The sequence below is a fragment of the Rhineura floridana genome, chromosome 6 (genome assembly GCF_030035675.1).
Source record: "Rhineura floridana isolate rRhiFlo1 chromosome 6, rRhiFlo1.hap2, whole genome shotgun sequence".
In the NCBI taxonomy this organism is placed as follows: domain Eukaryota; kingdom Metazoa; phylum Chordata; class Lepidosauria; order Squamata; family Rhineuridae; genus Rhineura; species Rhineura floridana.
In genome coordinates, this window is record NC_084485.1 from 33,067,941 (window position 1) to 33,081,960 (window position 14,020).

General features: G+C 42.5%; 1 protein-coding gene and 1 non-coding gene across 7 annotated transcripts in view; both read right to left on the reverse strand.

Moving 5' to 3' along the window:
• Positions 1 to 14,020, reverse strand: part of EYA2 (EYA transcriptional coactivator and phosphatase 2) — a 200,859-nt gene that overhangs the window by 78,025 nt on the left and 108,814 nt on the right. The gene's annotated exons all lie outside the window — the stretch shown is intronic.
• On the reverse strand, positions 12,646 to 12,764 carry LOC133388107 (5S ribosomal RNA). The gene has a single exon (XR_009763660.1). It is a non-coding gene; the product is annotated as a 5S ribosomal RNA (ribosomal RNA).

Sequence of the window (14,020 nt, forward strand, 5' to 3'; positions counted from 1 at the left end):
TTGTAAAAAAAAAAAAAGAAAATGCTGGAGGATCAAAGAGGTCACTGGATTTAACACAGAACTAGATATATTTATGAAGGATTGATTACTTAAAAACAAAGCCTCCCATCTGCCCTATACATTTAAAGTGGTGTCATAGCACATTAAATAGTTGACCTCTGTTTTTATTGTATTTTTAATATTTTTATTGTATGGTTGTTTTTTTTAACTTGTAAACGGCTTTGATGTTTTAAAATAAAATAGTGGTATAGAAATATACTTATAAATAAAAAAAATAAAAATACCACTTTAAAGCTCCCCCAAAGAATCCTGGGAACAATAGTCTGTTAAGGGTACTGAGATCCCTGTTCCCCTCACAGAGCTACAATTTCCAGAGTGGTTTAACAATCAATCCCTCTTACCAGAGAACTCTGGGAATTGTAGCTCTGTGAATAGAGCAGTTGAGGACCAAAGTAATGTGTCAGTTTGGCCAGTTGGAGTGAGAATGGGCCCTCTCCCTGGATGATAATATTCTGAATTATTTCTCCCTGTCTGCTCAGCATCAGAGATTGTTATGACTAGAAACAAGATGTTGGGCTAAAAAAAGATTACTTCACAGTATAACTTCCTTGAGAAATTTTGGTGGAGAGTTTTGCCGACTTACAGTGTCTTAGTGATCATTGCATTTGGGACTGGGAAGGATCTACTCCTACAGGACAAACTACAGAATGAAAGTATAAAATCCGACTGTTAGTGGGTGGTTAGGGAAACAGGTAAATTTCCTTCCCTGGCCCAATCAATTAGCAACCAATGAGGCCCACCATGAAGTGCGCAGATCAATAAGCATCCTAGAGGCAGCAACAACACTGAGCCCTGCCTTGGCTGAAGCATCCTTTATAGGTCAGGGGGAATGTCTTCTCTCTGGTCACCAGGGTTTCCCCCAAGCTCTGACCACTCGGCTTGTGGTTGAAAGACTATGGGGGAATTGGGCCAGCAGGGGACAGTGAGCCAGAAGCTTACATGGCAATGCTGCTTCCTCCTTTACTGCTCCACCTGTGTAGGCATAAAGGTGTCCCACAGCATGAGGACAGGACTCCGGCTTCTCTGAACAAAGCATAATGGAATAGCTATCTGGGTGGGTTTTGCATCACAATTTATTTATTTATTTATTTAAAACATTTATAACCCGCTCTATTTCCGAAGACTCAGAGCGGCGAACAAAGAACAGGCATACACAAAGGTTAAAATGAGCAATAAAAAACAATTTTAAAATAAACATAATCACAGCAGGTCCTGTCAAGAATTAAAAGACATCCTAAACATCATTTAAATTAAATGCTTGACGAAATAGGAACGTCTTGACCTGGCGATGGAATACAACAAGAGAAGGAGATAACCGCACTTCTAACGGTAAGGAGTTCCACAGCCTGGGGGTAATAACAGAAAAGGCCCTAGATCTAGTTCCCATCAGATGAGCTTGGGAAGTTGGGGGGATCATAAGAGGAGGATCAACAGAGGACCTCAAGGGTCGGGAAGGTTCATAAAAAGACATACGACCAGACAAATAGAGAGGGCCCAAGCCGTGTAAGGCTTTAAAGGTTAAGACCAGCACTTTGAATTGGGCTCGGAAGCAGATCGGCAGCCAGTGTAGTTGTTGTAGAAGAGGAGTTGTATGGGCTCATAGGCCAGCTCCTGTTAACATTCTAGCTGCCGCTCTCTGAACCAATTTAAGCTTCCGAGCTATTTTCAAAGGCAGCCCCACGTAGAGCGCATTGCAGTAGTCTAACCGGGATGTAACTAAGGCATGTGTTATCTTTGTCAAGTCAGATGTCTCCAGAAACGGGCGCAGTTGGCGGACCAGTCTTAACTGGGCAAAAGCACTCCTGGAGACCGCCAAACCTGGACCTCCAGGTTCAAGGCCGAATCCAGAAGCACCCCCAAACTGTGAACCTGAGTCTTCAGGGGGAGTGCAACCCCATCCAACATTGGTAAATTCCCTATGTCCAGATCAGTCTTACGACTAACAAGGAGCACTTCTGTTTTGTCTGGATTTAATTTCAGCTTATTCACCTTCATCCAGTCCATCACTGCAGTCAGGCATTGGTTTAGGGGCTGGACGGCTTCCCTAGCATCTGGAGGAAAGGAAAAGTAAAGCTGGGTATCATCAGCATACTGATGGTAACGAATTCCAAACCTCCGGATGACCTCACCCAGCGGCTTCATATAGATATTAAATAACATCGGGGATAACACTGAACCCTGAGGGAACCCACATGTTAGAGGCCAGGGGTCCGAGCAGAAATCACCGAGTACAACCATCTGAGTCCTACCCTCCAGGAAGGAGCAGAGCCACTGCAAAACAGTACCTTGCAATCCCATCCCAGAGAGACGGTCCCAGAGGATGCCATGGTCGATGGTATCAAAAGCCGCTGAGAGATCGAGGAGAACCAACAGGGACACACTCCCCCTGTCTAGTTCTCTACGGAGGTCATCAACTAAGACCACCAAGGCCATTTCAGTCCCATGGCCAGGCCTGAAACCAGATTGGAATGGATCGTAATAATCCGTTTCATCCAAAAAACGTTGGAGTTGTGAGGCAACTACTCGCTCCACGGTTTTACTTAGAAATGGGAGATTGGAAACTGGGCGAAAATTGTCTAAACAGAGGGGGTCTAAAGAAGATTTCTTTAATAATGGTCTAACAATGGCCTCTTTTAGACATCCAGGCAAGCAGCCTTGTTGGAGAGAGGCATTAACCACCCCCCAAACCCAATGCCCATCTAGGCCCTGGAGAACAAACTGGATGCATCTTAATGCAGATAGGAATGTGCATCCTCACATCCAGGACCATTACCTGGTGATTACCTGCAAGTAGAGATGGATGGGGGCCCATGACAACTGAGTCAGTGACCTGATTCAAATGATTAAGCTCTCAGCTGAATAAGCCAAGATATGCAAGAACTTCTCTTCTCCCTTCATGTGAGCGAGCCAAGAACTGCAGCTAACCGTAATTTCCTGTTTTGTCTCTGTGTAGGAACCTTGGAAACCGCCCTATAAAGAGTCACACCCATTGGTCCACCTAGCTCAGTATTGTCTACATTGACTGGTAGAGCCTCTCCAAGGTTTCAGGCAGGGGTCTCTCCCAGCCCTGCACAGAGATGCCGTGCCTTGAACATGAGATCTTCTGTATGCAAAGCAGTTGCTGTACCACCCAAGGTGATCATACTCTGAGCTGCCTCCAAAGTTCTTTGAATGATTAAGAAACAAGTTGTTCTGGGGGGTTTATAGGGTGCACAATGACAATGCATGGGCAGGGAGGCAAGAAAGAAAGGAGAAGGCTCTGCTCTCAACCTACATGCATCTACAGAGAGCCTACATGCATAAAGCTATTGTCCTCTTATCCTCCTTGAGGGCTTCCCATAGGCATCTGATTACTGTTGAAACAGGGTGTTGAACTAGATGGGCCTCTGGCATGATCCATTGGGGTACTCCTTTGTCTCCAAAAGGTGTCACGTTTCATAGCCCTCGGCTTACCTGTCCTACATGGATTTGTCAACCACTATTCTGTTTGCTCATCTCAGCTCTCTTTCAAATGATTTTCTTCCATACAGCAATTTGTACGGGTGGGGATCAGGAACCTTTTTCAGCCTTAGGGATGCAGTCCATCGTGGGCAACCATCTGGGGGTGGGATGTGGTGAACATACCGGCGGTAGATTGGGCAAGAGGTAAAAAAGTGGGTGTAGCAATTGATGTGACTCTCACCTTTGTATAGTAGGCTACACTCCAACCACACAAAAGTCAGTGGTTTCTCCACACTCCCCATACGCAATCTGTCCATCCTCCATCAAGGCAAACAAGAGACATTATCGCTGTTCAAGGGCACATTCCATCCTGGCACTTGAGGAGGCATGGAGCAGGGTGAGGGGCACATCCTGGGAGAGAGAGGGTGTAGCCTGCGGAACATCCTAAGGACCAGCCATAGAAGCCTGAAGGGCTAAATCCAGCCCCCAGGCCTGATGTTCTTCTCCTCTGCTGCAGAGCTTTACTGGGTTCACCACTTTGCAAAAGCACCCAAGCATTCTGTTTGTACTGATGCTGATAGTCTGGTACTTCAGTGTATTGATTCCCAACACTTTTCTCTCTGTTGTCAATTCTTTGCATTCCAACAGGCACTGCCATGATTGTTTTTCCATCCTGCCTACCATGCCTCTGGCTCTGCTGTATAAGTTATCTTGCTATTCTTGTTAATAATGCAGACTTGTGAAAGTATGTCCATTCATCAGAGGAGCTTCAGATACTGCTGAAGAAGAGCAGTTCTTACCAAATGCAAGTTACTCCTTCATCTGGCTGCTATTGTTTTTGGGAGTATTTGATAGGAGACTCACAAAGGCTGCAACCTGTGCCCAGTTCAAGGTTCTACTGATGACTTAATAAACCCTAAACGACTTGGGACTAAAATACTTGAAAGAGTTTTTCTCCCTGTATCTCTCTTCCTGTGTTTTAAGATCTTCAGAGGAGTTCCTTCTCAGTGTCCCATTACTAGGACAGGTACATTATGTTACTTGCTAATTATATTTATATCCCACCCTTCTTCCCAAAGGAGCAGTTGTAATGTAAGACAGAGCCTTCTCTGTTGTGGCACCTCATTTATGGAATACCCTCCCCTCTGAGGTATGGTTGGTGCCCATTCATCATCCATTTGGCAAACAACTGAAAACACGTTTATGTGCTCAGGAATTGCAAGATATTAATTTAGTCAGACTTCAGTTGGAATGAGGGGGTCTCTCTGCAATGTTAAATGTGGTTTTAAAGATTGTTTAATTATTGCTGCTTAATTATGTTATTTTACCAGCTCCTGTTTATTCTATAAATGAAATCTGATGCGTGTTACTCTTTATTCTGGTTTTCTATGCCATTACAACTTGCCCTGGGATCAGTAATGATGAAGGGTGCAAGCTAAAAAAAATTATCAAATAAATAAAGATATCAACATAACCTACCCAAGTTGTTTGGGCAACTTCTGATTCAGAATGATATGTGTGCATGTTTAGCAGGCAGCCCTTCATCAGTAAAATGCTTACAGAGCTGCTCTCAGCTTTTGAGTTCATGGTCAGAGCTACTGCTCTTTGTGATAGGATGGGTACATGTGTAAACAATCCATTTAGAAAAATATGAAAGCTGCCTTATGCATTATACCAAGTCAGGCCATCGGTCTCAGTACTGTCTACACCAGTGTTTCTCAAACAGTGGGCCAGGATCCACTAGTGCCTCCTCACTTGCCTGTTCTCCCCCTAGTCATGCCATAGTGTTTTGATTGGACCAATGCCAGCAATACCAACTCCTTGCATGCTGAATAAAGGCAGCCTGGAGATAGAGAAGGTCTCCCTCCTCTGACCAGAGATTTATTTATATATTGCAGTTATATCCCACCATTCCTCCAAGGAGCTCAAGGTGACGTACATGGTTCTCCTCCTTTCCATTTTATCCTCACAACAACCCTGTGAGGTAGGTTAGGCTAACAGATTGTGACTGCGCCAAAGGTCACCCAATGAGCTTCATGGCTGATTTGGGATTTGAACCCTGGTCTGTCAGGTCTTACTTAGGCACTCAAACCACTATACCACACTGGCTCTCCGGTGACAGTGATAATAATACAAACTGGGAATAGAAAGGAAGGGGATAAGAGAACAAACTGATATAAGAAGAGAAATGAATGTAAAAAACGCCAGGGAGGAGGGATGAAAGAAATGGGAGAAGAAATTATAGGAGATGAATGAACATATTTTGAGAGGTATGTGGGGTTGGGAAGGGAAAAGTATAAATCAAAAAGCCTTTTCCACTTAAGAATCTCTGGATCAGCAAATTCTGTCTAAAATGGGGAAGCTGTCGCAGAGTACATGTACCTCCAGAGTACATGGCTGCGCTTAGACTGAGGAGAGCTGAGCTATGGAACTCCTTGCCGTAAGGAAAACACTGTGTCAAAGAATGTATTAATTTCCAAATATGGATTAGATATCAGCAGAAAATGATGTCAGTAACTGCCAGCTGATTACGTCAAACTCTGCCTCCTTCTTTTACCATTTTGTGACTGGCTCTGCCCCTGCGCCACCATTTCATGATAAGTGGGCCTTGGTCATTTTCAGCCATTTCAAGTGGGCCCTGAGGTTAGAAAGGTCTAGCCTGATTGGCAGTGGCTCTCCAGGTTTTCATACAGGAGTCTTTCCCAGGCCTGCCTGGAGGTATGAGGGACTGAACCTGGGATTTTTTCCATGCAAAGCATATACTCTTATCACAGAAGTATGACCCCCACCCCACCCACAGTTATTCACCTATTCTGATGGTGGGTCTATGCCATCCAGCTATCATTCAACCACATGTACTCCTTTAAAATCAGAAGCACAAGTCAAGATCTTTTCCTTTTGGATCTTCTCCACATGGAGAACAGTTCACATCTGTGTTCAATCAAATCAGCTGCTAAAATGTCACAGTGCTCTCATTCACAGGTAACACAGAGAACATTTAGCTGGTAATAAAACAACCTAGGTATTAGAGGAGAACAGCTCTTCAGATATACAGTACTGGAAAGTACTTGGTAGAAAAACTCTAAATTGACCCCGTGCCATCGGCTTTCCTAATGATGGATTGTGAAATGAAACATCTGAGCATATAAGGGCAACACTCAAACTGAAAACATTAGGAAACCCATGAATGAAATAGCCTGTGTCCTTTCATGACAAACTGATTCCATTTGCCATTCCTTTAATGTTTCTTTAATAAATGTGTGTCACACTTTAACACAATTGCATCTGTGCCTGAGCCATAGATGTAGCGGGTCTCCACCTTGGTGGCCCGCATGCCTGGAGGGCCTTTAACTTTCACAGCATGTGATGTTCATTTTTTTTAAAAAAAGAGTTCCCACTGCATTGCACATAATTAATAAGACTTAACAGTTACCTATAAAATAAACTTGCTATGTTATCCAAGGTTTTCCATGCTGACAAAGTATTTATCTATCTAGCCAGCTAGCATTATAAAAGGTGCCCTTTTGATGAGAAGATGATACATTTCTACAGTCAGTTACACAACTAACTTAATCAAGGCACTTACTACCATCATAAATATAAGCAATTGAACAATTACTGAAAAGAGTTCTTTGAGTTCATAAAGCCCCAAATGTAACGTACTATAGTTCTACCTAAATTAAAAGGTAAATAATGAAAAATCAAGGGGTCATCATCTTGGAAAAAAAAGAGAGCCAGTGTGGAATAGTGGTTAATGTGCTGGACTACAACCTGGGAGACCAGGGTTCGAATCCCCACGTAGCCATGAAGCTCTGAATTAAAAGGTAAATAATTAAAAATCAAGGGGTCATTATCTTATCTTACCTCTAAATCCAGTCTCTTTCAAAAGATCCATCAATGTATGCCATGTTGTATAAAAGCTTTAGAGCATAATTCTAAGCCCCCCATGTTGATGGCTGAAGATTGAGGATGGCACGTATAGTTCTCTCTGCTGGCCTCCGCAGAGGGAGAGGAGCACCAGTAGGGTACAGGGAAGAGGGCTCTCAATTTCACCCAGGCAGGTGCTACGCTCCTGCTGCCAGTAGGCAGTGGCATGTTTCAGAGTGGGGCAGGGCAGTAGAGACTGGGAAGTGCTGGATTCTAAACCCAGCAGATCCCCCAAGGGGCCTCATCGTTGGGCACTTCAGCTACGGTTGTAAGCAGGCAGTGATTTCCATCCCGTCTTGTGCTCATTGCAGTCAGTGCTGTTTCTGTTCTGCTGTAGCTTCCACTAAAACCTACATTAGTCTTCTCGCTATCCACTATTGCAGAAACTAACATAATTATGTAATTAATTACCAAACTAATTTCAATGCATTTCAATGAAAGGGAAATGTAAAAAAAATGCAAAAATAACACGGACTAAAAATATGCTATCAAATATTGCTCATATTCGCTTGCGTAATTTCCATTCCTCACCATGGGCAAGCACACAAACTCCGGCAACTTCCACTACATTTCCAGTGGAATTTTCTGATATCCCTACCTTCAGCGACACCAGCCTGCAGCTGGCATACCACAAAAGAAAGAACGAAAGTGCCACCCCGCCTCACCTTCCACCCTGGCAGACACCAGTGGCAGGGGATTTGATGTGGTGGTGGATCAGCTGCTCTGCTCTTACCCACACCTCTATCCTCTGGACCTGCTTAGAATTGCTCTGCCCAAGTCTTTCCTCCATTTGTTCTATCCTAATCATTTCTTAGGTGTGCTTTGGGCCTGGCAGGGTTCAGATGCCCTGTAGAGAGGTAGGCCTTTCCCTTTACCTCCCAGGGAATACACTTGCCCTTCTGGTCCCTTATTTTTTCCCATATGCTCTTTCTACAAAGGAGTATTAGATCAATTGACACAAGTAGTGAACTCACTTATGATGAATATTTGAACTTAGCATTTTTTTACAAAAATATTTGTCTGAAATCTTTAAAATCCTGCACTAAAAAAAAATCCATTTACATCAACATGGTTCACCCTCCCCCCGCCATGAGTAATTAAACGCTGCTGTAATGAGCTGTACTGGATTTGCAAACAACTTCAGAATAAGCACATGGAATAAAAAAGTTTTAGTCACAGTCGGGTGTTTGAGCTTTTATAGGATTTTGTAGCTGAGGCAAGGTACTGTATGGTGGCAAGAGAGGGAAAAATAGATGAGGGGCAACACAGAGTATCTACAATCCACCAGGCCTAACACTGCAGACTAGCATATTTTGTATCTCCCAAGGTGCTTGATTAATGCTCCTGTTTTTGCTGTCTTAGGCGAGTCACACAAAATGGGGGGGGGGCTGTAAAGCACCTGGCCAGGTACAGCACATGGTTGTTGTGCATACCTGGAGTCATATATTGTGCAGGTTTGGAATAAGCAATATAACTGGGAGACGTAAGGAACAGAGAAAGGTAACATGGGAGGAGGAGGTCTTCCTCTGCACTCCAGATCTTCCCATAGAAATACTGCATCCTTTTACATCAGATATGAGGAACCTGTGTCCCTTCAGGTGTTCTTAGGCTACAACTCCCATCATCCCCTGCCAGTATGACCAGTGATCAGAGATTATGGAAGTTGTAGTCCAACAACCTCTGGAGGACGACAGGTTCCTTTTCCATCCCTGATTTAAATGAGTATTGATAAAGATGAAAGCTAGGGTTTTGTTTTAAGACCACTATACAGATTCTCAAATCCCATATTTTTTGGTTTGTGAACACTTCAGCAAATAAACCCCCTTGACTATTTTTCCAACATCACAGGTGAGGTGCATAAATCCTAGGGACAGATTTCATTTCTGCTCAGTATTTGGAGTGTGTTATAGCCTAAGTACTTAAATATATATATACATATATGGGTGCCAGTAAAGTTTGGGAAACTGCCAGTAATTTCATTTCCCCCCTCAACTGACAACCCTGGTTGCTACGTAGGCAAACTGCTAAATTCACAACCAATAGAAGTCAATGCTTTTCTTTCCAGTACCAGTATATATTGGAATAAGCAAGGATTGCAGAAATGTATAGCTTTTTATGGCCAAATCTGAAACAGTAGCAGATCATTCTTCACAGCAATCACTATTTTAAAATACTTGGTGACAGCTTTTTAGATACCTGCACAACGTGTGGGCTTTTAGCTCTGCTGAGCTTAGATGGAGAGACAGAGTGTGATATACTGGTTAGAGTACCAGAATAGGGGATATTCAAGTTCAAATCCCCACTCAGTCATGAAGCTCTCACTGGATGACCTTTAGCCAGTCACTGTCTAAGCCTTCCCTATCTCACAAGTTATTTGTGAGGATGAAAACAAGGAGGGATATGGGAGAACTGTGTACACAGCTCGGAGTTCCTGGAGGAAAGTCATGATATAAATTCTTCTGCCTGAGGCAAAGGAGAAAATGGGCCCCTCTCTCCCATTCCACATACAAAAGATTACTGGACAGGCAGTTATTGGTGACAGCGTCCTTCACCATTTGAAGCCAGGTTAGATGGCACCGGATAGGCCACGTGGCTCTCAGAGCTCTTTCTTGGCACACCGTAACTCTTCTCCCTCCCACCTGAGGCAGTCACCTCACTCTGCCAAATGGTAGGTCCTGAACCTCAGCCCCTGTGAAACAAATAGGATCTGACTCGTTTCGCTAAGCAGTGGAAGGCAGCAACTGGCGACTTCTACTACTTTTGTCACCCCAAGTCGTTTGCCCTGTACTCATTTGCTGTGGGAAAGTTCTGTGGCAGTATAAAAATAGCTATTTTATTCTTTAATTATTTTCTTACATTCATACAACACCTTTCTTCCATCATGGAACTCAAGGGAGCTTACATCGTGGGTTTCTAGGAGGAGATCGCCCATTCAGGTCCTCACCAGATCCAGACTTGCTTAGCTTCAGCAAGGTGGTGGGCTCATGTGTCTTCAGACCACACCTTGGGACTTTATTACGTTTTATAATACATTTATACCCCATATTATTACATTTTACGTATTATTACAAAACTACATATTACTACATTCATGTCCCGTCTGTCTCCCATGATGGAACTCTGCTACTTACATCTGCGTGCAGCACTTGTGGCTTCAAGGCCATGCCGTGGGACTTGTGATCAGTTAAACACCCACAGAAGTCAGCAGGTCTATATTCAACTTAGGGTTGGCATGCACATGCATGTACCTAACTTTTATGTAAAAGAGTTTCATTTATTTGGTCTACAGACCATAAACATAAATACAGTATAGGGTTATCAAAACAACCACAGATGAAGAAAAAACCTCACAATATACATGCACATAACTTGTGCCTTTTTTAAAGTAACTAAATCCATGAATAATCAGAAATAGTATAAAAGAAATAAAAGAATTCAGACAATTTTTACTCAGCATTCTCCATCACTTTATTTATTTAACATTTATATGCCACTTGATTGTAGTAAAACCTCAAAGGATATTTAAAAATTCAAAAACTAATTAAATCAGAAATAAACTAAAAACAGATTAAAACATATGTAACTTTTAAATTCCTGATAGGCTTGCCTAACAAAAATGTTTTAAGCAGGCACTGGAAAGACTACAGTGAAGGCGCCTGCCTTATGTCAATAGGCAGGGAGTTCCCAAGTGTAGGTGGTGCCACACTAAAAGACTGATTTCTTACAACTGCGAAAAGAATATTATATGGCACCTATAACAGGGTGCAAATATCGCAGATCTAATGGGCCTAGTTTTTATTGCTACAACTTGGCTATTTGTTCCATAATCTCATGGCTGAAGTCTGCCATTTACAATTGAATAATAGAATTCATCTGAATTCCCATGTCCATAACTTAATTTTTCATTACTTGATTACCCACAACTCAACATATGAACAAACTACACATGAAAAAATCGTGTTTTGAGTTGAGATGGTTGGTATGATCATTCTGTCTGATGTCTTGTTTATACATTCAACTAATAACTTGATGGTTCAGAGGTTATGAATGTATGAAGTGCCTTATTCCGAGTCATACCTAGCACAATATTGTCTACTTTGGCTGTCTGTGGCTCTCCTAAAGATCTAAGGCAACTGTCTTTCCCAGCTTGTCACCTGAGATCCTTACAACGAGAGATGCCAGGGAATGGACTTGGGACTCTTCTCCAAGGAAAGCATGTACTGTGCCTTAGAGTTAGGACCCATTCACAAACCTATGGCCTTTCCCTTTGAGGCAACAGAACCCCCAAAAACATGTTATTCTAACATAGATCACTTTAAAAAATGTAATTTTATTTTACAAATTTTTCATGCTACAAATACAGGAACTTGCAAATTTTGCCTAGTGAAATGCATGCATTCTTTCTCTGTTACTGTGAAGGCACATCAATTCTGCCATTCTCACTGCACAATTAAAGCTATCCAGAGTTAAATCACACACAGAGAATGTCAGAATTCACGTACCTTCAGTAACACAGACAAAACACATGCACTACACCCAGCAAAATTGGCTAGTTCCTCTACTTGTCATATCTGGCTACTTATTCAGGTGGTCACTCTAAAGGTTCTTCACTACACTTAAATGCCTGACAGGCAAATGTTTATGAGAGTAAATATCTTCTCCAAGATGATACTCTGAGATCAAGAGGTTAAGAGCCCAACAAAATTACCAGCCACCAACAATAGTCAGGTGGCTTGTTATGGATCAAAATCTTGCAGCAATACCTCCGTTTACTGAGCAAGGAAGGACATAAAATGCTACATGTCTGTCAGTGGGGGATATTTCAACTTGAAAGCAACCTGTGAAAGCAGAAGATAACTGAACCCATATGCAGGGCCTGTCATCTTGCTCAACTGTCTGCCATTTGGCATAATTATCCCCTCCAATAAGGTCGGCATGTATTCCTGTCTGGAAGAGTTTGAAAACTGCAGTAAAGAGCACCTTATATATATAAGGCCCTTTGTTACATATATATATATATAAAACAAAGGGCTTTGCTGCTGCTGCACAAATTATGGCATAGTGGACTATAACTTCCACAGAAGCACATTGTGTATTGTTGTTATATGCCTTCAAGACAATTACGACTTATGGCGACCCTATGAACCTTTTTTTGATATATTCATAAGGTTTTCATGGTAAGAGGTATACAGAGGTGTTTACCATTGCCTTCCTCTAAGCCTATGGCACCTGGTATTCCCAGGTGGTCCCCCATCCAAGTACTAACCAAGCCTGATCCTGCTTAGCTTCTGAGATCAGATGAGATCGGGTGTGTTTAGGGTAGTATGGCCATAGGCATTGTGTATTAATGTCTATCAAATCCTGCACTGAAAAGACCTGCTCCCCCCAAAAAAGTATTTAAACCTGGCAATGCATAAAAGCAGTGTAAATTTGAAGCACTTCTTCATGGCTGACCAGTGTTTGATTTTTAATTTGTGACTGCGTGACTAGTAACAATAACAATACTTTACCATGTTATTATTTATATTCACTAATACACAAAAAACCATGAAAGACCAACCCAAATTCTGTTTGCATTTTGACAAATTTGTAGGGCAGTACAATATCTCAGAGAGGAGGTCAGGTCTCCTGCTCCCCTGGTGCATTCACTATAGCTGCCCAATTTCCCTGCTTTTTAAAGTTGGATAGAAATATCTGTGGGCTATAGGTACGTTCTTAAACTGCAAGGTTTTTTGCCTGTTAGTGAATATAATGATGCATGGTGTGGAGAAAGTGGATAGGCAGAAGATTCCCCCCCCCAATACTAGAACTCCAACCCAGGGTTACCGAATGAAGCTGAAGGGTGGGAGATTCAGGATAGACAAAAGGATGTACATTTTCACACTTTCCACAGTTAAACTATGGAATTCCCAGAGCTTGGAAAAGTTACTTTTTTGAACTACAACTCCCATCAGCCCAATCCAGTGGCCATGCTGGCTGGGGCTGATGGGAGTTGTAGTTAAAAAAAAAAAAGTAACTTCTCCAAGCTCTGGGAATTCATTTCTTCATGATGTGGTGATGGTCACCAACTTAGATGATTTTAAAAGGGTATTAGGCAAACGTACTAGCTCCAGGATCTGAGGCTCCATGCCTCTGAATACCAGTTGCTGAGAATCACAAGTGAGGAGAGTGCTGTTGTGCTCAGGTCCCAGTTGTGGGCTTCCCATAGGCATCTGGTTGGTCACTGAGGGGGAAAGGACTGAACGGGATTTTGGTCTGTTCCAGCAGGGCTCTTCCTATGTTCTTATGCACACATAAAACCAAACTATAGAACTGTGGCCATAATTTCTAACTGCGAGTTGCAGAATGGACGCTTGTCCTATAATATCCTTCCTAGTTTTAAAAATGGATTTAAAACAGTTTGAAGGGGTAGTGGTGGAAGGAAAGCTGTGATACAAGTTTTTAGATGTATATTTGGGCTGTTATGTCTCTGTATTTACTTTTGCTACAGCTGCCAGCCTGGAAGCCATTCTGGGTAATTCAATTCTGCTAATGGAAATTGGTTCCTTTCCCATAATGTATTGATCCAAGGTTCTTGGTGTTTAAAAGAGAA